This window comes from Rhinolophus sinicus, chromosome 5 (assembly GCF_057876585.1).
Source record: "Rhinolophus sinicus isolate RSI-liver-muscle chromosome 5, RSI-T2T, whole genome shotgun sequence".
NCBI classification, from domain to species: domain Eukaryota; kingdom Metazoa; phylum Chordata; class Mammalia; order Chiroptera; family Rhinolophidae; genus Rhinolophus; species Rhinolophus sinicus.
In genome coordinates this window covers 31,847,098-31,869,812 of record NC_142505.1, presented here as the reverse complement: position 1 = coordinate 31,869,812, position 22,715 = coordinate 31,847,098, and the positions used below count along the sequence as shown (strand labels likewise).

The 22,715-nt window shown below is 39.3% G+C and overlaps 1 protein-coding gene across 6 annotated transcripts in view; it reads left to right on the top strand.

Annotated features, from left to right (window-relative positions):
• CPNE4 (copine 4) overlaps positions 1 to 22,715 on the top strand; it is a 410,233-nt gene that overhangs the window by 322,624 nt on the left and 64,894 nt on the right. The window lies entirely within an intron of this gene.

Here is a 22,715-nt window from a genome sequence, read left to right as displayed (position 1 = left end):
GATCCAGAGTAGACACTGCTAGATGCAGGCATATATTTCTCTGTATGGAGCATATACTCTGTACTATCCAATTCAACAGAAATATGAAATCTCTCTCCAGTCTTATATTATGTTGCTTTATCTATATATTTTACCTTCCTGGTCTCTGAGACATTTGAGTTTGCTACCAGGCCTGAACCCTACTTACTCTTTATGCACGATATTAGATAGATAGATAGATAGATAGATAGATAGATAGATAGATAGATATTCTCAGCTAACACTGTCCAATAGAACTTTCTGTGTTTGATAGAATATTCAATAACACTGTCCAATAGAACTATTCTGTGTTCGATAGAATATTCAATGCTGTCCAATAGGGTAGCCACTGGCTATGTGTAGCAATTGAGCATTTAAAATGTGGCTAAGGGCAAGAGAGGAACTGAGTTTTCAATTTTATTTAATTTTAATGAATTTATATTTAAATAGCCATGTGTGGCTAGTAGCTACCCTACCAGACAATGCATGTCTAGATACATCAATAGAATATCTTGCATGCTAATTGATTAAAATAGAAAGATGATTGTACACTTTTTGAAGAATATTTAGAAAACTTAACAAATTCATAACCTGGAAGAGTCTTTTATAAAACTTGATGAGCTATTTTAGGGCCAATCCTAAAGTGATTATTTCTCAGTCATTTATTAGGATAGTTTGACAAGGTCAAGGGCTTTCCATTCATGATGAGGGCAGAGTAATTCTAAGACCAGTAGGTTTTCTGAGACTTCATATAATTTCAGTTCTTTGACAATCTATTTTAAATGGGAAAAGTTTGCTGGATTCAAGTTTGAAAGAAATCATAGAATGTGCCAATGACAGCTCTTCAACAGAAATCATAGAAGTGTTCCAAAAATCTAAATTCATTTTTATCCTGAGTGATGTCATCCATTAAAAAGCTATCATTATCAAGTTTTGCAAAAGAATATGCTATCAATAAAAGAATGTGAAGTTTAAAAGTTCATATGTGACTCCATCTGAATATGATTTGATGTGTTGTCGCGTTGAGGTTTCCAGGTATTTTTAACTATCCAGTGATTTCCTTCGCCAAGAGAAACAATGCCCATTCCCTTCATTTTCCCCTTAGGATGATTTCAATTTATGAAGTAATGATATAATACCAAGGAATAGTCTCTTTTTTTGTTTTCCAGTTGTATCGATAAATAATTGACATACCTCGCTTTCCAAGTTTAAGGCATCCAGCATGATGGTTTGGTTTACATATATTGTGAAATGATTACCCACAATAGGTTCAGCTAACATCTGTATTCTCATAGATACAATAAAAAGGAAAGAGAAGAGAGGAAAACATTTTCTCTTGTGATGAGAACGCTTAGGGTTTACTCTAACAACTTTCCTATGTATCATACACCAGTGTTGGCTGGAGTGATCGTATTGGACATTGTGTCCCTTCTATTTACTTAGCTTATAACTGGTGAGGTCATACAATATTTGTCTTTCTCTGTCTAACTTATTTTGCTTAGCATAATGCCTTCAAAGTCTATCCATATTGTTGCAAATAGTGGAATCCCCTTGTTTTACATAGCTGAATAACATTCCAGTGTGTGAGTTGTGTGTGTGTGTGTGTGTGTGTGTGTGTGTGACATGTCCCTTATCCATTCATCCATCAGTGGACACTTAGTTTGTTTCCATGTCTTGGCTATTGTAAATAATGCTGTTATGAACATGAGGGTGCGGATATTTTTTTCAAGTTAATGTTTTTGTTTCTTTTGGACATATTCCCAGAAATGGAATTGCTGGATCATATAGTAATTCAATTTTTAATTTTTACTGTTTTCCATACTGGCTGCACGAATTTACATTCCCACCAACAGTGCACAGGAGTTCCCTTTTTCTCCATGTTCTTGCCAACATTTATCTCTTGTCCTTTTGATAATAGCTACTCTAACAAGTGTGAGATGGTATCTCATTGTGGTTTTAATTTGCATTTCCCTGATAATTAGTGATGTTGAGCATCTTTTCATGTACGTGTTGGCCTTTCAGTAGTCTTTCTTAAAACATGGCTAGAAATTCTTTAAACCTCAGTTTTTCACATGAATTCAGAAAGAACATGGCTTCAACTTCACGTTCCTATCCTCTTTTTACTTACAAGGTATTGTTAGACCGAAAAACAACAGTATTGACAGTCGGTGTCGGCTAACGGTAAAAGTAATCATATTCACCCAATCTAAAACATTCACCTCAAGAATGGAGATGAATAAATAAGGACTGACTATGAAATTATTGGATATTACTGGCCCCTCACCTAGAGACCCAGGTTTAATTGTCCCTAGAATTGCTTTGCTCACTGAAGTTTAGCCAAATTGGATTGTGATAATGAGTGAGTTTGATTACTTACTTTCTTCATTGGTTCTGACAGCTCCACCTGGGGAAATGATCCAAAGTGAAACACTCTTTCTAATCTAGATTTCCTACGGATAAAGGTTTGGCAAAACCTTTGCCAATCTTGGCATTCATAGCTTCTAAAGTTATTAAGTTGGTTAATGGATTCTCAGAGTTTGCAATGTTCAGGAGATTATTAAATGTAATTCCAATATTTAAGGGATGAATATGCTTTTGGTAGGGAAGATATGCTATTATACTGAACAAAGTGCAAGATCAAGAATAGGAGGAGTAGGTTGTCATTAAATGTACCAAGGGTTGTGATAGAATCTCCAACAGTAATTGAGGTCAATATGGTTAATCATAGCAATTCCCAAACATCTAAGACCTTACGCACGTGCAAATTTCTCAGCGCCACAGTTCTATTTTTAAAAAGTTATTCTATGGAAATCATCATGGATTTTATATTTATATGTGAAATGTTCAACATCAATGAATGGTACTATGAACAGAACAATATGCATAATGGAATCCTCTGCACCCTTTAAAAATAATGTTACAAAACAAAGGTTCTAGATAGGGCAGATGGGGGTAGAGGTTGAAGCAAAATCATCTGCAATTTTTTTTCTCCTTCCTCCTACTTTCTTTTGGTTTATTCTATTATTTTAATTTAAGTTGAGCATTTGACATACCAGTTTTTAGCCTTCCTTCATTACTTATATAAACATTTAAGGCTTTAAATTTTCATTGAAGTATCACTTCAATCACATCATACAAATTCTGATATTTGGTATCTTCATTGTCATCTAGTTCCAAGTTATTTTCAGTTTCCATTATTATTTCTTTTTTTCATGAGTTATTTAGATTAGTGAATTTTTTTACATTAGCTATATGGAGATATAGGGTTTTTCTTTTTAATCAATTTTAAACTTAATAGTAATAGTCACAGAACATGGTCTGTCTTATACTGATTCTTTGACCTTTTCGAGACTCACCTGAGGGCTGAGCCTTCACCAGAAGTCAATTTTCATAAAGATTTCCTTGTGAGCTTGAAAAGAATATGTTTCCCGTACATCAGAATGGATTCCTATGGCAGGGTGGGGTTGAGGCAGAGAGGTGGATGAAATTATAGAGGGGCAAGGGTGGAAGCAAAGAGACCAGTTAGGAGGCTATTGCAATAATTTATGAAAGAGATGGTGCCATGGACCAGGGTGGTGGTAGTGGAAGTAATGAGACAGAATTAGATTATGGATATATTTTTAAAGTAAAACCAACAAGATTTCCTAAAGGACTGAATGTGGCGTATAGGAGAGAGAAGTCTTGCCTGAGCAACCAGAAGGGAGGGATTCCATTACCTGAGATAGGGGACCTCAGGTGGAGCAAGTTTGAGGTAGACTCAAGGAGATAATACACATTAGACATCCAACTGGAGAGAGGTAGCGTAGGCAAGGGAAAGGTCTGAAGATGTAAACTTGGGAATTTTTGTCTTACTGGTTGTTTTTTTTTTTTTTTTTTATTAAATTTATTGGGGTGACAATTGTTAGTAAAATTACATAGATTCCAGGTGTACAATTCTGTATTACATCATCTATAAATCCCATTGTGTGTTCATCACCCAGAGTCAGTTCTCCTTCCATCACCATATATTCAATCCCCCTTACCCTCATCTCCCACCCCCCACCCCCCGCCCCCCTTACCCTCTGGCAACCACTAAACTATTGTCTGTGTCTATGAGTTTCTGTTTCTCATTTGTTTGTCTTGTTCTTTTGTTGTTTTTGGTTTATATACCACATATCAGTGAAATCACATGGTTCTCTGCTTTTTCTGTCTGACTTGTTTTGCTCAGCATTACTCTCTCAAGATCCATCCATGTTGTCACAAATGTTCCTATATCATCTTTTCTTACTGCTGAATAGTATTCCATTGTGTATATATACCACAACTTCTTTATCCATTCATCTATCGAAGGACATTTTGGTTGTTTCCATGTCTTGGCCACCGTAAACAAAGCTGCAATGAACATTGGAGCACACGTGTCTTTATCTCTAAATGTTTTCAGATTTTTTGGGTAGATACCCAGAAGAGAGATTGCTGGGTCATATGGCAATTCTATTCGTAATTCTTTGAGAAACCTCCACACTGCCTTCCATAACGGCTGTACCAGTCTGCATTCCCACCAACAGTGTATGAGGGTTCCTTTTTCTCCACAGCCTCTCCAACATTTGTTATTATTTGTCTTGTTGATGATAGCCATTACTGGTTGTTTTTAAAGTCATAAAATAGATGAACTCACCTAAGGCAATGTTTCTTAACGGGGGGCCACTCAGGTAGGTGCTATTGGCATCCAGTAGAGGGATGCTGCTAAACATCCTATAATGCACAGGGTTGTCCCATCACAACAAAGAAATACCTGGACTGAAATGTCAGTAGTACCAAGGTGGATAAAATCTGCCCTATGACATGACCAGAGCTAGAGAAGAGAAGGTGTTCAAAGACTCAGCTCTGGGCACGCTTTACTAGGAGTTCAAGAAGAGGAGGAGAAACAAAGAAATCCGAAGACGTATGTTTAGTGATATTGGAAGGAAACTAAGAGAGTATCATGTACTAGGAGCCAAGTGTAGAAAGTCTATTAAGGGAAGAAAGTGAACAGCTATGTCAGATGCTGCTAATCGGACAACAAAGATGAGAACTGATAACTGAGCATCACTTTTTCATTGTAGGGTCATTGACAAGACCCCCATGTTGGCAAGAGCACTTAGTAGAGTAGTATTGACAAAGGGTCACTGAGTGAGTGAGGGCAAGGTACTTAGCCTCTCTGAGTTTTTGTTTCCTTACTCATAAGATGAAGATAATCTACTTTGTAGGGTTGCATAGGATAATGTGAACAAAGTGTGTAAAGCACCTAGCACAGAACTGGCACATAGTAGGCACTCAGTAAATATAAGATCTCCTTCCATAACTTTTCCATTCATTTCCAGCTTCTTTCTCCTGCTCACCCCACCCCACTCTACCCCTCGAACCACCCCCCCGCCACACACACACACACACACACACACACACACACACACACACACAAATCTACTGCTTCAATGCTTTATCACACTCTAGGAACTATTTGGTACTATATGAGGTGATTCTTTTCTTAAAACATGCTATCTGATGGAACCCATATTTCAATTACCCTTTATTATGAACTAAAGAAAAACTAATGTATTAATAATTTGAGTTTTCCTGCGTAAGGTGATAGATTGGACTGGGAGAGAAACAGATAACAATTTAAAAATGTATGGAATCACAAAGTAATTTCTCATGAAGTTAACCATTCTGTTGTTAAATTGCATTATGTGTGAAGTTTTTCTACAGTTCTGGAATTGCGCAAACCTAAAAAACAGTAGCCCCATTTTCTAGGTTTACTATAGCTTTACATATTTTCCCACACAAAACTCCTATATTTCAAACTCTCAATCAAAGCAAAAAAAACACAAAAAAAAAACACACACACAAAAAAAAAAACTTGGACTTTTGGGGAAATCTAGAGAGGTGCAAATTCGCTCTTTAAAATCTTTTACTCTGGAATATCCCACTGATACTGTCATCTCTGGGGACTCAGAAAATGAAGATATTACTCTACTGATTGCACAGCAACTTTATAAAAATGAATTTCATTTCAAAAAGTCAAAAGTAGTCATGTTGTGTAAAAAAGATCCAAAAAGATGTCATTCTGCATTCAATTCTAATTTCCACAGAACTAGGAGCCCTGGAAGGTCATCCAAGTAATGGGATTTTGTGCTAACTCCCCAGTTAGTCACAGACAGTGAGCTCTCCGTCCAAGAGGCTCCTGACTGCTCTCGGAGCCCAGAAGGCTGAAGAGGAATTCTCCGTGGTTTAGAACTTCCACATGCTCCAACTCAGTCCTAAGTGATTTTCCGGCAGCCTGATTCTCACGTCTGCCAGCTCCTCAAAGAGAGGTTTTCATTCATCTCCCTACCTCTGCAGCCACTGCATTTTATTACCTTTTATTGCATGGATTAGACCTACACATTTTGCTCACATTCTTATGTCTCAGAAATCCGGCCACATCATACAATCAATCACTGGCCTGTGACTAGTGCTTTTGGTCAGGACTGTCCAAAAGAACCCTTCATGATAATAGAAATGTCAGTCTGGTCCCCAACTAGCCACATATGGCTCTTGAGCACTTGAAATGTGGCTGATGCAGCTAAGGAAATAAATTTTTAATTTTGTTTCATTTTCAGTTTTAAATTTAAATAGCCACATATGGCTAGTGGCAACCATATTGGACACCAAAGGTACAAGCTGTATTCTTTCAGAAGGACTGGCATTTGTTTCTTGCACTCACTTGAGGAATGACCAATTGGAGACTCCTTTAAATTAAATTCTCTGCTTGAGGCTTTTGTCGACTGCTCTGGTAGTGTGATTTCAGATCATGGCCCTGAGTGAATACTAGCTTTGGCTCAAATTCTCAGAGGAGGTATTTCTTTTCCTCCCTCCAACCAGTGCCAAGATTGATATATGTAAATTGTCTTGCTGTCCCTGCATGGCAGGCTTTTATTTCCTCATTTGCTCTTACCCTCAGAGGGTAGCCTCAAGTGCCAGCATTATGCAGAAAAAGATTCCTATTAAACTCCTCATCATGGATGTCTTTTTACTTTCATAGTGAAATCTAATGGTGCTTCCTTCAGTCAATGGCCAACAGGTACATGAAAAGATGCTGAACATCACTAATCATCAGGGAAGTACAGATCAAACCACAATGAAATGTCACCTCACACCTATTAGAATGGCTCTGAACAAAAAATAAGAAATAAGTGTTGGTGAAGAAAAGTAGACCCTTGTGCACTATTAGTGGGCATGTACATTGGTGCAGCCACTATGGAAAATGGTATGGAGGGTCCTCGAAAAATTAAAAATCGAACTACCTTATGATACAGCAATCCCACTTCTGGGTATGTATTCAAAGATAATGAAAACATGAATTCCAAAAGATACGCATATCTGCACCTCCATGTTCATTGCAGCACTATTTACAATAGCCAAGGTATGGAAACAACCTAAATGTCCACTGATACATGAATGGATAAGAAGTTGTGGTGTAGCTATACAATGGCGTACTATTCAGCCATAAAAACGAGTGAAATCTTGCCATGTGTGACAACATGGGTGGACCTTGAAGACATTATGCTAAGTGAAATAATCCAGACAGAGAAAGACAAATATTCTATGATCTCATTTATATGTGAAATCTAAAACAAAACAGAACAACAACAACAACAAAACAAGCTCATAGGTAGAGAACAGATTAGTGGTTGTCAGAGGTGAGGGGTAGGATGTGGGCAAAAATGGGTGAAGGGGGTCACAAGATACAAACTTTCAGTTATAAAATAAATCAGCTATCAGACGAAGCTCTGGGCTTTCAGCAGCTCAGAAATCTCCCTCCCACCACACACACACACACACACACACACACACACACACACACACACGGAAGAAGTGCCCTAAGACTTAAGAGAACTAGACACAGGGCTGGTGGTGCTACTCTCAGTGCGCATATGTGCAGGCAAGGGCAGAAACTGCACTGACTTTGTAGAAACTATCATCCAGACCCCTCAGCCCCACGCATCTAAATCTGCAGTCCCAACATCACTCTGGGCACCAGGTGACCGGCTCTCCTGTCCCTGTATGGCAGGCTTTTATCACATGGGACACCAGTGATACTGCACAATACACAGAGGACTCTTTGGTACAGCAGAGGACAACCTGGAGATTACTTGAGCCCAGTTTAAGAGGCACAAGATTCAACACACCCAGAGGCCAACTCCAGACCAATTCAGAGTACTACCAATTTTGACCTACAAGTGACACACCCTGAGGGAATTCTCTACAGGCACAAGAGCCCATAGAGGCCAAACCACATTTAAGTGGTCAACCCTCATGCAGCAGCACACCCTGCGGTGGGCAGAGCCAAGTCTCACAACTAGTCAGCCTAGGAGTTAACCCCACCTACTCACAAGTGAAAAGCAATTAAAGATCTTCTTTAACAGGACAATATACACAACACAAGAGTCACCTTTGGAGCACACGCAGAGGAGAAGAACGAAGTACTGCAAATCAAATATAAAGGACACATGCTACAAAAGATAACCCAGCAAGAAATAAGAACTCTAGGGGGTCTACCTAATACATCGAAGCAAACACAGAGAGTCAGCCAGAATGGGGAAACAAAGAAACATGTCCCAAATAAAAGAACAGAAGAAACCTCCAGAAATGGAACCAAATGAAACAGAGGTAACCACCTATCAGAGACAGAGTTCAGAACACTGATGATAAGAATGTTTAAGGAGCTTACAGACGACATAAAGAAGGATAGAGAAATCATAATGAACAACCAGTTAGAAATAAAGAACACAATTACTGAAATAAAGAATTCACTTGAAGGAATTAACAGCAGGTTAGATGAAGCAGAGGATCGAATCAGCAACTTAGAAGACAAGTTAGCAGAGATCACCCAAACAGAACAACAGAATGAAAAAAGAATAGCAAACAATGAAGATGGTTTAAGAGACCTCTGGGATAACATCAAGTACAACAACATGCGCATCATAGGAATACCAGAAGGTGAAGAGAGGAAGCAAGGAATTGAGAACATATTTGAAGTAATAATGTCCGAAAACTTCCCTAAACTGATGAAGGAAACCAACATACAAGCCCAGGAAGTGCAGAGAGTTCCAACCAGGATAAACCCAAACAGGTCCACACCAAGACACATTATAGTTAAAATGGCAAAGGTTAAAGACAAAGAGAGAATCCTAAAAGCAACAAGAGAAAGACAGAGGGTTACATACAAGGGAACTCCCATAAGACTATCAAATGACTTTTCTACAGAAACATTGAAGGCCAGGAGGGAGTGGCAGGAGATACTCAAAGTGATGGAAAACAAAGTTCTACGACCTAGATTGCTTTATCCAACAAGGCTATCATTTAAAGTTGATGGAGAGATAAAGAGCTTCCCAGAAAAGAATAAGCTAAAGGAATTTATTACCACCAAGCCAACATTGCAAGAAATACTAAAAGGACTTCTGTAAATAGAAGAAAGATGAAAACAATCTAACTACAAATTTAAAAATGGCAATAACTATGTACCTATCAATAATCACTGTAAATGTAAACAGATTAAATGCTCCAATCAAGAGACATAGGGTGGCTGAGTGGATAAGAAAGCAAGACCCTTGTATATGCTGTATACAAGAGACTCACCTCAGATCAAAAGATACACACAGGCTGAAAGTGAAAGGTTGGAGTAAGATATTTCATGCAAATGGAAATGAGAAAAAAGCTGGAGTTGCAATACTTATATCTGACAAAATGGACTTTAAAATGAAGAACATTTTAAAAGACAAAGATGGGCACTATATAATAATAAAGGGATCAATCCGACAAGAGGACATAACCCTAGTAAATATCTATGTACCCAACATAGGAGCACCTAAATATATAAAAGAGATATTGACTGATATAAAGACAGAGATCAACAGTAACACTATCATAGTAGGGGACTTCAACACACCTCTGACAACAAGGGACAGGTCTTCCAGACAGAAAATCAATATGGAAGCAACAGCCTTAAATGACACATTGAACCGCTTGGATTTAATCGATATTTTCAGAGCATTTCACCCCAAAGCTGCAGAATACACGTTCTTCTCAAGCGCACATGGAACATTCTCCAAGATAGACCATATGTTAGGCCACAAAACAAGTCTTGATAAATTTAAGAAAATTGAAATTATACCAATTGTCTTCTCTGACCACAGTGCTATGAAATTAGAAATGAACTGCAGGGAAAAAAACTGGAAGAAACACCAATTCATGGAGACTGAATAACATGTTACTAAATAATGAATGGGTCAACCAGGAGATCAAGGAAGAAATCAAAAGATATCTCGAGACAAACGAAAATGAAAACACGATGACCCAAAATCTATGGGATGCCACAAAAGCAGTCCTAAGAGGGAAATTCATAGCATTGGAGGCCTACCTAAAGAAACAAGAAAAATCACTAATCAATAGTTTATCTTCACACTTAAGGGATCTGGAAAAAGAACAGCAAAATAAGCCCAAATGGAGTACAAGGAAGGAGATAATAAAGATCAGAGTGGAAATAAATGAAATAGAAACCAGAAAAACAATACAAAAGATCAATGAATCCAAAAGTTGGTTCTTAGGGAAGATAAACAAAATCGACAAACCTTTAGCCAGACTCATTAAAAAAAACAGATGACCCAAATTAATAAAATCAGAAATAAAAGAGAAGTGACAACAGACACCGCAGAAATACAAAAATTTTAAGAAATTACTATGAGCAACTATATGCCAACAAATTTGACAATCTGGAAGAAATGGACAATTTTCTAGAGGTGTACAACCTTCCAAGGCTAACTCAAGAAGAAACAGAAAACCTGAATAGACTGATTACCACCAGGGAAATTGAATCAGTAATCAACAATCTCCCAACAAACAAAAGCCCTGGACCAGATGGCTTTACAGGTGAATTTTACAAAACGTTCAAAAAAGAGTTATCACCTATTCTCCTCAAGCTCTTCCAAAAAATCCAGAAGGAGGGAAGGCTCCCAAACACTTTTTTTATGAAACCACTATCACCCTGATCCCAAAATCAGACAAAGACACCACAAAAAAAGAAAACTACAGGCCTGTATCTCTAATGAACATAGATGCAAAAATCCTCAACAAAATATTAGCAAACAGAATTCAGCAATACATTAAAGAGATCATACACCATGATCACGTGGGATTCATCCCTGGTATGCAAGAGTGGTTCAACATCCGCAAATTAATTAATGTGGTACACCACATTAACAAAATGAAAAATAAAAATCACATGATCATATCAATAGATGCAGAAAAAGCATTTGATAAAATCCAGCCATTTATGATAAAAACCCTTAAGAAAGTGGGAATAGAGGGATCATATCTCAACATAATAAAGGCCATATATGATAAACCCACAGCTAACATCATACTCAATGGGGAAAAGCTAAAACCATTCCCCTTAAGATCAGGAACAAGGCAAGGTTGCCCACTTTCTCCACTTCTATTCAACATAGTGCTGGAAGTTCTATCCACAGCAATCAGACAAGAAAAAGAAATAAAAGGCATCCAAATCAGTAAGGAGGAAGTAAAATTGTCATTATATGCAGATGACATGATACTATATAGAGAGAATCCTAAAGACTCCACCAAGAAACTATTAGAGCTGATAGATGAATTTAGTGAAGTAGCAGGATACAAAATTAATATTCAGAAATCAATTGCATTTGTATATACCAATAATAAAACATCAGAAGGAGAAATTAAATAAACAATCCCATTTACAATTGCTTCAAAGACTATAAAATGCCTGGGAATAAATTTAACCAAAGCAGTAAAAGATCTGTACTCAGAAAATTATAAGACAGCGAAGAAAGAAATGAAAGAAGATACAAATAGATGGAAACACATACCATGTTCATGGATAGGAAGAATTAATATAGTTAAAATGTCCATACTGCCTAAGGCAATATACATATTCAACACAATTCCTATCAAACTACCAACGACGTTTTTCACAGAAATAGAACATGTAATCCTAAAATTTATATGGGACCATAAAAGACCCCGGATAGCCTCAGCAATCTTGAAAAATAAGAACAAAGTGGGAGGTATAACAATACCTGACATCAAATTATACTACCAGGCTACAGTAATCAAAACAGCATGGTACTGGCATAAAAACAGACACATAGATCAATGGAACAGAATAGACGGTCCAGAAATAAATCCATGCCTATATGGCCATGTAATCTACGACAATGGAAGCAAGAATGTACGGTGGGGTAAAAACAGTCTAAAAGAAAAAAAAAATAAGCTATGAAGGTGTAATGAGAGAGCGAGAGAGAGAAGAATGGAGGGAAGGCCAGATAGGGCCACAGAGTTTGACTATTTCTTAAAATGATGTTTCTGTGACCAGCTAGATGTTTTGGGGGTAGGGGGCTTAAATGCACTGCTAACTTTTGTTTTGATGGAGGAAGAGAGGAATTGGAGAGGGAATGAATAGATAGATAGTTGGATAGGAGAGAGAGAGAAAAAGAAAGGAAGGAAGGAAGGAAGGAAGGAAGGAAGGAAGGAAGGAAGGAAGGAAGGAAGGAAGGAAGGAAGGAAGGAAGAGAAAGAAGGAAGGGAGGGAGGGAGAGAGAGAGAAAAAGAGAAGAGGAAAAGGAAAGAAAAGATCCTGGTAGGGTGCAGGGAGAGGGAAAGGATTCATACTTGGTATATCAGTCAGCAGAGTCCTGGCAGGAAAGAGATGCCAAGCCATAGATGGCTGGAACAGCGTCTCCCTTGGCCTGGCTTCTTGAACCGGGCTAAAGCCCTGTTTGCACAGGATGAAACTAGAAGCTAAAGACACTGTTTCAAAAGCACCTTTATGGTTTCTGTGCACAAGTAGTGCAGCTTTGGAGTTCATGTAACAAGCACAGAGTTCCTTTCTTCACTTCTACAAAACCCTGTCCTGCACTGGCCTTTCACATCTTGCAGCTTTGAGAACTTTGAGGGCCAATTTCCTTGATGCATACGTCATCCTGGACACCAATATCAGCTGCAATCAAGAAGAATCCTTAAGTGCCTAAAGAGGAGCCTGTACAGGAAAGTAAGAAAAGTGACTATACCCCATGGTAATGAAGCTGGGCAGGTTTGTTTCTGGGTCCAATTAGAGACTCTTTAAGATACTTGGGGTATAGGGCGACTCTGGAACTCTGCAAATGACCATCATTTCTGCTTGAACACATGTAGCTGAACTCTAGCATGATTTTAGTGGTACGTTACTTCAGTTAAAGAGTGGGTGAGAATGGGGGTATTCAGATTATGAGAAAGGCAGACAAATAAAGGAAGAAATTGAATTACTTCCTCCCAAAATGGAAACTAAAATTGCAGAAGAAAATAACTATAATATCCCTTTTCATTTAATCCACTCAGATTTTATCCAGAAGATGTAAAAACTGGGGAGGCAGTTTGAGGATTTCTGGAAACCCATAAGCCTTTTGGACCAAAGACATAAAGCTGGAATTTGTACAGAGTTCATTTTTGGCCTCTGGGCTGTTGGACATCAAAATAGGTCATTATCTTTTCCACTAGGGGTTCATTAGGCATTGGAGACAGAGAGCATTGGCCTTGGGTGAGAAGGCTAGGATTTAAGTCAATTCTGTCAACGCTATGCCACTTTGGTGAATTCACTTCACCTGCCAAGCACAATATTCTTGTCTAAAAATGAGATATGATAAACCTCTCTGAGACCTCACAGAGTTTTTGTGTCATCAAATAAAATAACAGTCACCCAGTAAAGTGCTGTATGAATTTAGGGGGAAAGAGTATGTTTTAAATAGGGGCAACCTAAGGTGAAACTTGATTCATTGAAGAAAGTAGAAAGCACAAATGATGTTCAACTTCTAAAAAATTACTCTAAATTAAAATCTGTAGGTTCCAGTCCAGATCTCACAACTTAATTAAATCCACTTGGATTTGGGTTTGAATTGAATGCATAGTAAGCTCTGACAATGATAAAAGAGAATGAAAAGTTAACAGGCTTTCTAAAAAATAGACCCATTTGTTATTCCATTTGTGGCTCATTATTCTGCTATTAAAAGAAACGCTTAAATTGAGGAAAGAACAAAAAGTGGCTCTAGAGGCAGGGGTCTACTTTATTTTGTGAGAAAATAAGGCTTTTGATTTTCCTGTGCAAGGGCAGGTCACTTCTCCCCAAGTTATGACCCTGGAAGTCTCTGGGGGCAGCCACAATTCCTAGAAACCTGGACCCGATGTCAGCAGCAGCTAGGCTAATATGTATCCCATGGTTAAAATGAGAAAGCTATGTTCTAAGGGCAGATGTGACAAGGGGACATGGCCACAGGGCAGAGAGCTTTGGCAAACTTGACAAATAAGATGCGAAGTGAGGGTGAGAAAGATGTCTCAAATAAAATTTAAAAATCCAGATGGATTCACAGCAGAACAAAATAGAACAACCACCAAGCTGACAGGAAAAAGTCAGAAGGACACAGGTAGCAGAAAATAGAGCAAGGCCAGGTATCCAAAATGATGGAAGATGGTGAGAAAGGGGCAGGCCTGTCAGAGTTAAAGAGCAGGGCAAGGCAAAGTGGTGAACAAACTCCATGGCAAATAGGAAGAAAAGGAGCTATACCCTCAATACCTTTTATCCACAGATGCTAAGGCAGTGCCTAATAGAGAGTAGGTGCCCATTAATTATTAAATGAATGCATAAGCCCTGTAAACAGATTTAGGGTATTGGCAACTGTCCTTTCTAATTCATCCGACTGATAGCTTGTCAGACTTTAATGTGCACACAAGTTACCTGGGGATATTGTTTAAATTCAGGTTTTGGTTCAGTCAGTCTAGGATGGGGCCTGAGGGTCTGTATTTCTAACACTCCTGTGACTGCAATGCTGCTGATCCACAGATACACTGATCCACACAATTTGAATAACCAGGACCCTGACTCAGCATCTTGTACTAGCATTTTTAAAGGCAGAAATCGATTCCAAGAGAGAGGACTGCCTGTGGCAATAAGGAAAGTGTCTTCCAAGAGTAAGGAAGGGAAGTTCATACAAGGATGACAGTTCTTAAGGAGAGTAAAATGGGGAACTTTCCTGGGATAGTGCTGTCAACAGCTGGTGCCCCAGCAAGAGTGGCCCAGAATGTACATGCAGATTTGAGGGGATAGAAAACGTCTGTAAAATAGTTCATCAGCTGGCACCATCACAACTTTTCATACCCTAACAAAAATCATCACCCAATGATGGACTTCATATCAGCACACTATATATCTTGTTGCATAAAAATAAAATTTCAGGATTTTTTTTTTTAGTTTGAGTATATTACTACAGTAGAGTTTAGTGACATATTGAGCAGATATAAAAAATAGAGTTAATGGTATAGCAAAAGGGTAGAAATGGGAACTCTGTAGACACTGCAGACAAAAATTATCACATTAACTCTTTGCCCATTAACTACTCGGCTCCTCCTTTGTCCTTGTATCTATTGTCATCGGTGAGCTAAATATAGCATGTGGCCTGGGTTTAAAGAGAATTTGGAACATACGTCCATATTTCCATTTCTTCATCTGGCCACTAAGCAACACTCCAAGGTAGGGATGCAGACTCAATCCCAACTTGACTGTGATGAAATTCTGTTCTAGTACCAGCACCTTCAGCACCACGGACAGAGGCAAATTCCTGTGTACACATCTCTGATTTCCCTAAGGCCCTGCAGATCATCTCCTCCTGATCATCCCACCACTAGGCAGAGCACAGTCATTTCTGACCTGATACATCAAGTGCCCAACTTTCCTGCCAATTCTGCTCCCTTTTCCTGATGTTATCTGACTGTTCCCTTCTGGGCTTATGCATACAGGACAACATAGTCCTCGTCCCTTGGGCATTCGTTGCCATATATATTCCTGGAATTAGGCACCCCTATCTCAAACAAGTTATCCAGGATGCGTTTCTAGCTGCTAGACTGATTCACACTGATTGTCTGCTCTGCTTTGGTATGATTCTCTCAGCTATCAATTGTCAGTTGCCATCTGCTCATATTTATAGGAGTAAGAGGTGGCCTGCAAGACTTGTAAATGAGACACACTTTAGGACAAGAATCCATGATTTGTTTCATAGCATAATGATCTTGAGATCATGGGTGAATGATCAAATATTCTAATGTATTGACAAGCTGAGCAAAATCAAGCTGCTGCTCTTCCTAGTATAGTATAGCAAGTGAACTCCCCTTTGCAGCAGGGGATTAACTGTACTCCCTAAGACCAAAATTGGGAGTAAAGAAGTGAAGTTAAAGGAGGTTTCTGAGAGTGGTGAAACCAGGCGGCAGACAACAACCACACCTAGGGCTGATGACGACAAAGAAGACTTTCTCTGAGGTTCAGAGAGTTGTGACGCATCGTCCTCAGTGAAGGATAGTCACTTAGTTCCACTGGACTTCTGTTTGCTTCTCTGTAAAATGGATAAGGTATCTTTAAGATAGGCTGTGCCCTAGCTTATGTAACTTTAGGCAAAGATATCAGCGAGGCTTCATTATTACTCTTTCTTGATCCTTCCTTTTTGCCATAAAAGTCCTCCTTTGGGATAGCAGCATATAGGAATAAAAAGAAATATTCTCTGCCATCTATAGCCTTCCTTACTTACACCAAGAGCTCTGCTGTAGATTCAGAAAAGTAGGTGTTCCTGGCAGAGGGGTAATTCCCAAGATGAGTACCAGCTCCTCTAAAACACCTTCCCTGACCCCTCATTCTGACTTAGAACCTTCTTCTGTGTTTCCACAGTATCCTGTCCTCACCTTTACCGTAGCAAGTACTCAACTCCATCGTAACTGTTAGTGTGTTTGCCTGTCTTTCCTCTTTCCCAGTCCTCTCCCCAGCATCTCTCCTCCTTGCACACACTGAATTCTAAGCTTCTGGGAAAACAGGTGCCATGCCTTGTTATCTTTGCATCTTTGGTCTTTCACCCAGGGTCTGGCACATAGTGATTGCCCAGGAAATGATGTATGAATGGATGAAGCTTGGCTGGTGGTGGTGTCAATGTTTGTGTTAAACAGAAGCCTCTGAAGAACGGTCACAGTGATTAACCAAAGGCTCAGGATAGTTTGTTGGGAATCAAAAAAAAAAAAAAAGTTACCACCATTAAAAAGATCCTGTTTATAATCCAGGGGATATTCTGACTTAATTCGAGGAAAATTCCTGTAATTGCAAAATGTTGTGCAGAGCACCAAAGAGACAAAGAAGGCACTGTCCTTAAGGATAGACCTTCGCTATAGTCCAGCGAGTGTGGCATAAGGATAGAGGTGAGGGTTATGATAAAGACCAGCATTTCTATTTCAAATTTTAGTGTAAAACGTGTTTTCAAATATATTATCCATTGGAAAGGCATCTGGACTAGGAGTCAGAGGATCCAGGTTTCCAAAAAGTGGCCGAGCCCCTCTGGGCTTTAGCCTATTCAGCTCTAAAATGGAAATGATACTTCTGTCCATCTTAAAGGGATTCAAATGAGACAAGCTATGAGAGGCAGTGGAGCCATTTCTTATAAATGGCCCCACAAAATAAGTGATTGAAAAGGTCAGGAAGATGAAGTTTTTACTGCCTCTGCACTAAAAGCAAGTAGAGCAAGTCTTTAAATGCATACTATCATGAGTAAGTTTTGTGATATTCATCCTCCTACAACTTCAGTTTCCTTGTCCTTAAAATTGGAGTCAGAGTAGAATGATCCTCAAATTGCCGTGGAATGTAAGATACTAAGGTTTCTATGACCAACTTGAGACAAGGCATGGTACGTTCCCATTTAATGAATCTGAGAACACCAGCACGCATCAGGGTGGTGCTCAGAACTTATAAATCTACATCACACAAGTGCAGGGTGAGTATCTGATTCAGATTGTTCTCGGGCTCATATTAGAGCTGAGCTCATTGGCAGTATGCCCCTCGCCCTCATTATCCCTGGACCAATTGACCAAAACCTGACAGAGGCTGGCAGAGCTAATTATTTATAGATGCAGCTCATCAAAGGCTATGCATCTTTCTTTGTGGTGAGGGTTGATCTCCTGTGACTCTCACTCTTCCTTTCTCTTTTATGTATTGTGTGTTCCTTAATTCCTTGCATTTTTATGTGCCTTCAGTTCTGATGAATTCAAAGCTGTGCAAATTTCAACTAATCCATCAGTTGGGAGTGATCAGGAGGGAGAGGAGAGAAATACCATCCAAATTCTTCAGATAGAGACCTGAAATGAAGATTGGAGAGTAAACATGCCAAATCTATCGCTAGGAGATTTCCATGAGAGCTTATGCGGTTAGGCTATTTTTACTAAAAGGAATTTTGCTGGCTTTTAGTTTAGGTGAATTATGTAAGAATTCACCTGGAAAAGAAGGAAGATACGGGATTTTGCTAGTCCCAGGATTCCAGGAACAGCTAAACCATCGGTTCTTGCAGAGCTTATTAAGAAGTCCAAGACTCACAAAATCATTCAGAATTCAGAGCAGCACTAGTGACTGTGTCATCTGGTCAACCTCCTAAGCAGCAGGAATCCACAAATGTTTATTCTCATGCTCTACTGTTATGGCAACTCAGCTATTCTCCCCGTGTCCTTTGGCCACTATTCCCGAAACCAGCTGCTTCATTCTTTTTCTCTGTCTCAAGTTACGATTGGTCCAGTTAGTCCCCATTGTCCAGGATGAGCAAAATTTCCACACCAGGTTATCTTGTAGATTCCTAGCCAACCTGTAGGTTAGCTGTTCTTAAACAAGGTGCCCACTTCAGGGGAGCACAGGGGTGAGGCAACTTATGTGGAAAGAAACCTTCAAAAGAGGAATGTGGGTGTAGTAGATGTTTTCAAGCCAGCCTGTCCGGTAAAGGGTTCGAAGTCAGTGCCATGATAGAGGCTGAAATGAAGTAAACCACATTTTCTTTCTTATAAGTAACTATGATATATGCAAATAAAAGCCAACTTACAAAGTGCAAAAGTTTTAAGAATGCCTTTGTGCACCATTTTATTATTTTAAAATTAATTCTCTGCTACTCTATTTTCCTTTGATTAAAGATCGTTCCATTAGTGAGGTTCCTAAAGAGCTAAAATACCATTTAATTTATCAAATTTACTGATCATGTAACTTATAAGGATCAACTATGGAACAGAGTGAAGCACACATGTTTAAGTTGTGTGTTTGTTTTAACTAGTGGTGCTGTTGTGGTGTGATTTTCTGTGATTACCTATTTTAGAACTGAGTGTATTAGATATATGTGTATTCCAGGTGACCTGGGATTTTGTGCTGAGCTGGAGACCTAACCCCTATTTACAACTTTGGTGCTCTGAGGAAAATAATGTTCTGAGTTCTAAATGTTCAGTTAACAATAGGAAATTCCAGAATATAATAATTTATAAGTTGGAAATTAATGCAGTTTTATTCCATAAATATTCTGTCACCTGAAACCAAGCATCTTGGAAGTAGCCTCCTTCAACAGACCCTTTAAAAGGCTCTGCTCATCACAGCCATCACAGTATGACATGTGATTTTCTCCATGTATTGGAAGATGATGCAAATATGATGGAAAGGTAACTGTATATTTATCTAAGACAGTGGTTCTCAAACTATGGTGACAGAACTAGCATGCAAGCTTCACCAGAGAACTTGCTAGAAGTACAAATCCTCAGGCTTCAGTCCAAACCTGCTGAATCAGAAACTTTGTAGATGGGGCCCAGAAATCAGTGTTTTAACAAGCCTCCCAGAAAATTCTTTGGCATACCAAAGTTTGAGAATACTGATTTAAGATTTTTGTGAGTTTCAGGATGCCCCAGGAAGACTCCATTTCTCATAAGAATAATGCAGCATCCAATAACTTGGTTAGAAAGAGAGGCTGTATTGTATCTCTAGTTATTTCTGACTGGGAGTGAAAGCTGGGAGGAAGCCCAAGCTAAGGATAAATGCCATCAGCATACTTTGGTTCTTTCACTATTCTCTGCCCTTCCCTTCTACTCCAGCAAGCTACACACACACACACACACACACACACACACACACACACACACACACACACTATTTCTAAGCCCATTCAGTTTCCTACATGGAGTTCCCTCCTACTTTCTCTCTGTCAACCTAAACTACACATTCCTCCAGGAAACTTTCCATGTTCCCTCTCAGTTGCATTCATCAAGCATTTAGGATACGCTAGTTTTTCCTGGCACAAGTTACAAACATAAATAAAACTCCATCCCTGTTCTCATGTCCAACGAGAACACACAGAGATCACTCCTCTCCTCGCTCTTACGCAAACTTTTCTCTGCAGTTCCTAACCAATTGTCACACAGCTTCACTCTGGTTTTAGGTTACTTCCAATATATGTTTATCTTCCCTACTAGATGGCCAGCTCCTAGAGGGCAGTGATCATGTTTTTAAACTCACTTCGTATATAGCATTATTATTTTTTTTTTGGCAGCCTGCTAAGCACACATTAGGGGCATGATGTTGGGCTGAATGAATGAGATAAGGATTGAAACAATAGTATAGACATGTACAGAATCTTCACATACTATCTTCACAGTAAGCTTCTCTGTCTTTTCTTCCTCTGCGTTTGGTCCACTCTTACCAACTAACTCAGGATATAAAACCAATGAAACCCCTAAAACAACTCATATGAATCAGAGTGGATCCATTTTTCTCCATGCTGGGGAGGAGTCCAGACAAGTGTCAGGCCAGCCAGCAGGTCAAATGTCAATCCACAGAACGCTTAAGTTTAAAAATAAATCCTAAATAGTGTGCCTTAATTTCCCCCTTGCTTTTGGTTGGGTTCATGTTCGGGCTTTGAAGAAAAATTTTGTAGAATCCTGACTCAGGGCCAAAAAGACTGATTGGTTGCCCTTAATTACTAGAATTACAAAGAACCTGGCAAATGAATGATTTGTACATGACCAGAGAGAGACACAAAGAAGGATGATCTGTGTGGCAGAGATTATATGTCCAAATCTTTCAGCTGAACTAGATTATATGCCAAGCTGAATTCTCCAAGAACCACTGCCTATATAGGTTGCTTATAAATTCTCTTTTGACGCACATGTTTATAGGTTTATTGAGGACATACCTGCTTACCAAGTTAGCTGTTTGCAAACATGAATAAGATATTGTAGGGTCTGTGTTTGCCAATTTGTTCACCTCTTCACAGATCAAAGCTCCAGAGAGCCTCTTAAAAGCTAAGCTTCTAAGTAAGGACAGAAGGAGAAGGCAGGATTCCTGCGGCTCTCTTAGAAACTCATGCTGGGGGAATCACCATCATCATTATATCCATGGGATGCTGGAGTCTTGAGTCATCAGGAGACTTTGATATTTGCTACCTAATCATATGGCTTTAGTGACATAGAAAATTAGAAGGACTTGCCATGGAATACGCATTGTTTTGTGAAAAAGAGAGGCGGGACAAAGAGAGATGGAATGGTAATTTTTTGCTGCCTCATTATGAGTTCTTGATAGTCTTGGCAAGGTGACAAAAATGAAAGCTACCTTCTTTAATAAAATAGCACTAGGGATCACTAAGGTTGTCAGTAGGGGAAAGAATCTCTGAATAAGGAAAGGAAAAGCAGCTAACTGTAGAGCCTAGACTTCCTAGGAGTATTCACTCATAAGCAGTCTCAGATGTACTCTGATCTCAAGGTATCCCAGTTTCCCACTTAACTCTAACCCAACCATGGACACACAGTTCTCCTCAGGTACTCTGTGAGAAGCTTGACAAGGCCAAATCATTCAAACCAAATGTCGCTAAAAGACAGAAGAGAACGAAGAAAAATAATAAACCCAGGGAGTAGTACCTAGTGAAAATGATCTGGTTTACAAGGATATAGCTCACTCTCCAAGGCTCACAGTCCCTCCACAATGAGTAACGCAATGACATTCCGGTAGTTCTTTCCCTCCTAGCACCCGTCCTACCCTCAGCTTGTCCTAGATACATGTGCATTCTGACTCAACAGGCTTGACACTGACAATAGGAAATAGGTTTTAATCTTATATTTCAACTCCAAACAATAGACAGTGCCTGACTGGGATGCTGGGTTGAGCAGAAGTCTGAGGTTTTATCACAGCTCAATGAGGAAAGTACAGTGGTGATTGGTGATGTCTGCAATGGAAGAGGATGCAAGGATGGGCAGGGAGTAGTAAAGGAAATGAAGGACACTGCCAGTGCTGTGTATTTGCCATCCTAGTCTAGACCTTAGACAGATGCCAGGAGAGAGGCACAGAATCTTCTCTTTCACCACTCTAAGGACCTGACTCTCCCTATGACTGATACTTGAAATGCTTCTCCACTTTAGGGAAAACCCCACCTAACCACAGGGTCTAGTTTCTCTAGGCAATGTTGGAATATTGCATATTAGCCCCAGTCTTCACACAGAAGAAACTCACACTAGTGTTGGAGTCATAACTTTCCATTTGCCATTTTTCTCTCTGGAATGAATCTCCACGATTGTCTCAGCCATTTTTGGCCACACAGAACCTGGAGTTTCTGAAGTTATAAGTCATAGGCAGAGAGGCTGACCCTTCTGGATGAACTTTACAGAAAAGTCCATACAGGAGAGGAAAACTCTGACTTGGTCTCAGCTACCCGTGCTCAGGGTGAATGCCTTCTGGCCAGCTCATAGAGGACAACAAGTTACAAAATAGCCTTCGTGACAGGAAATCATTACAGAAGAGTATAAATTGCTTGTTTTAAAGGCAA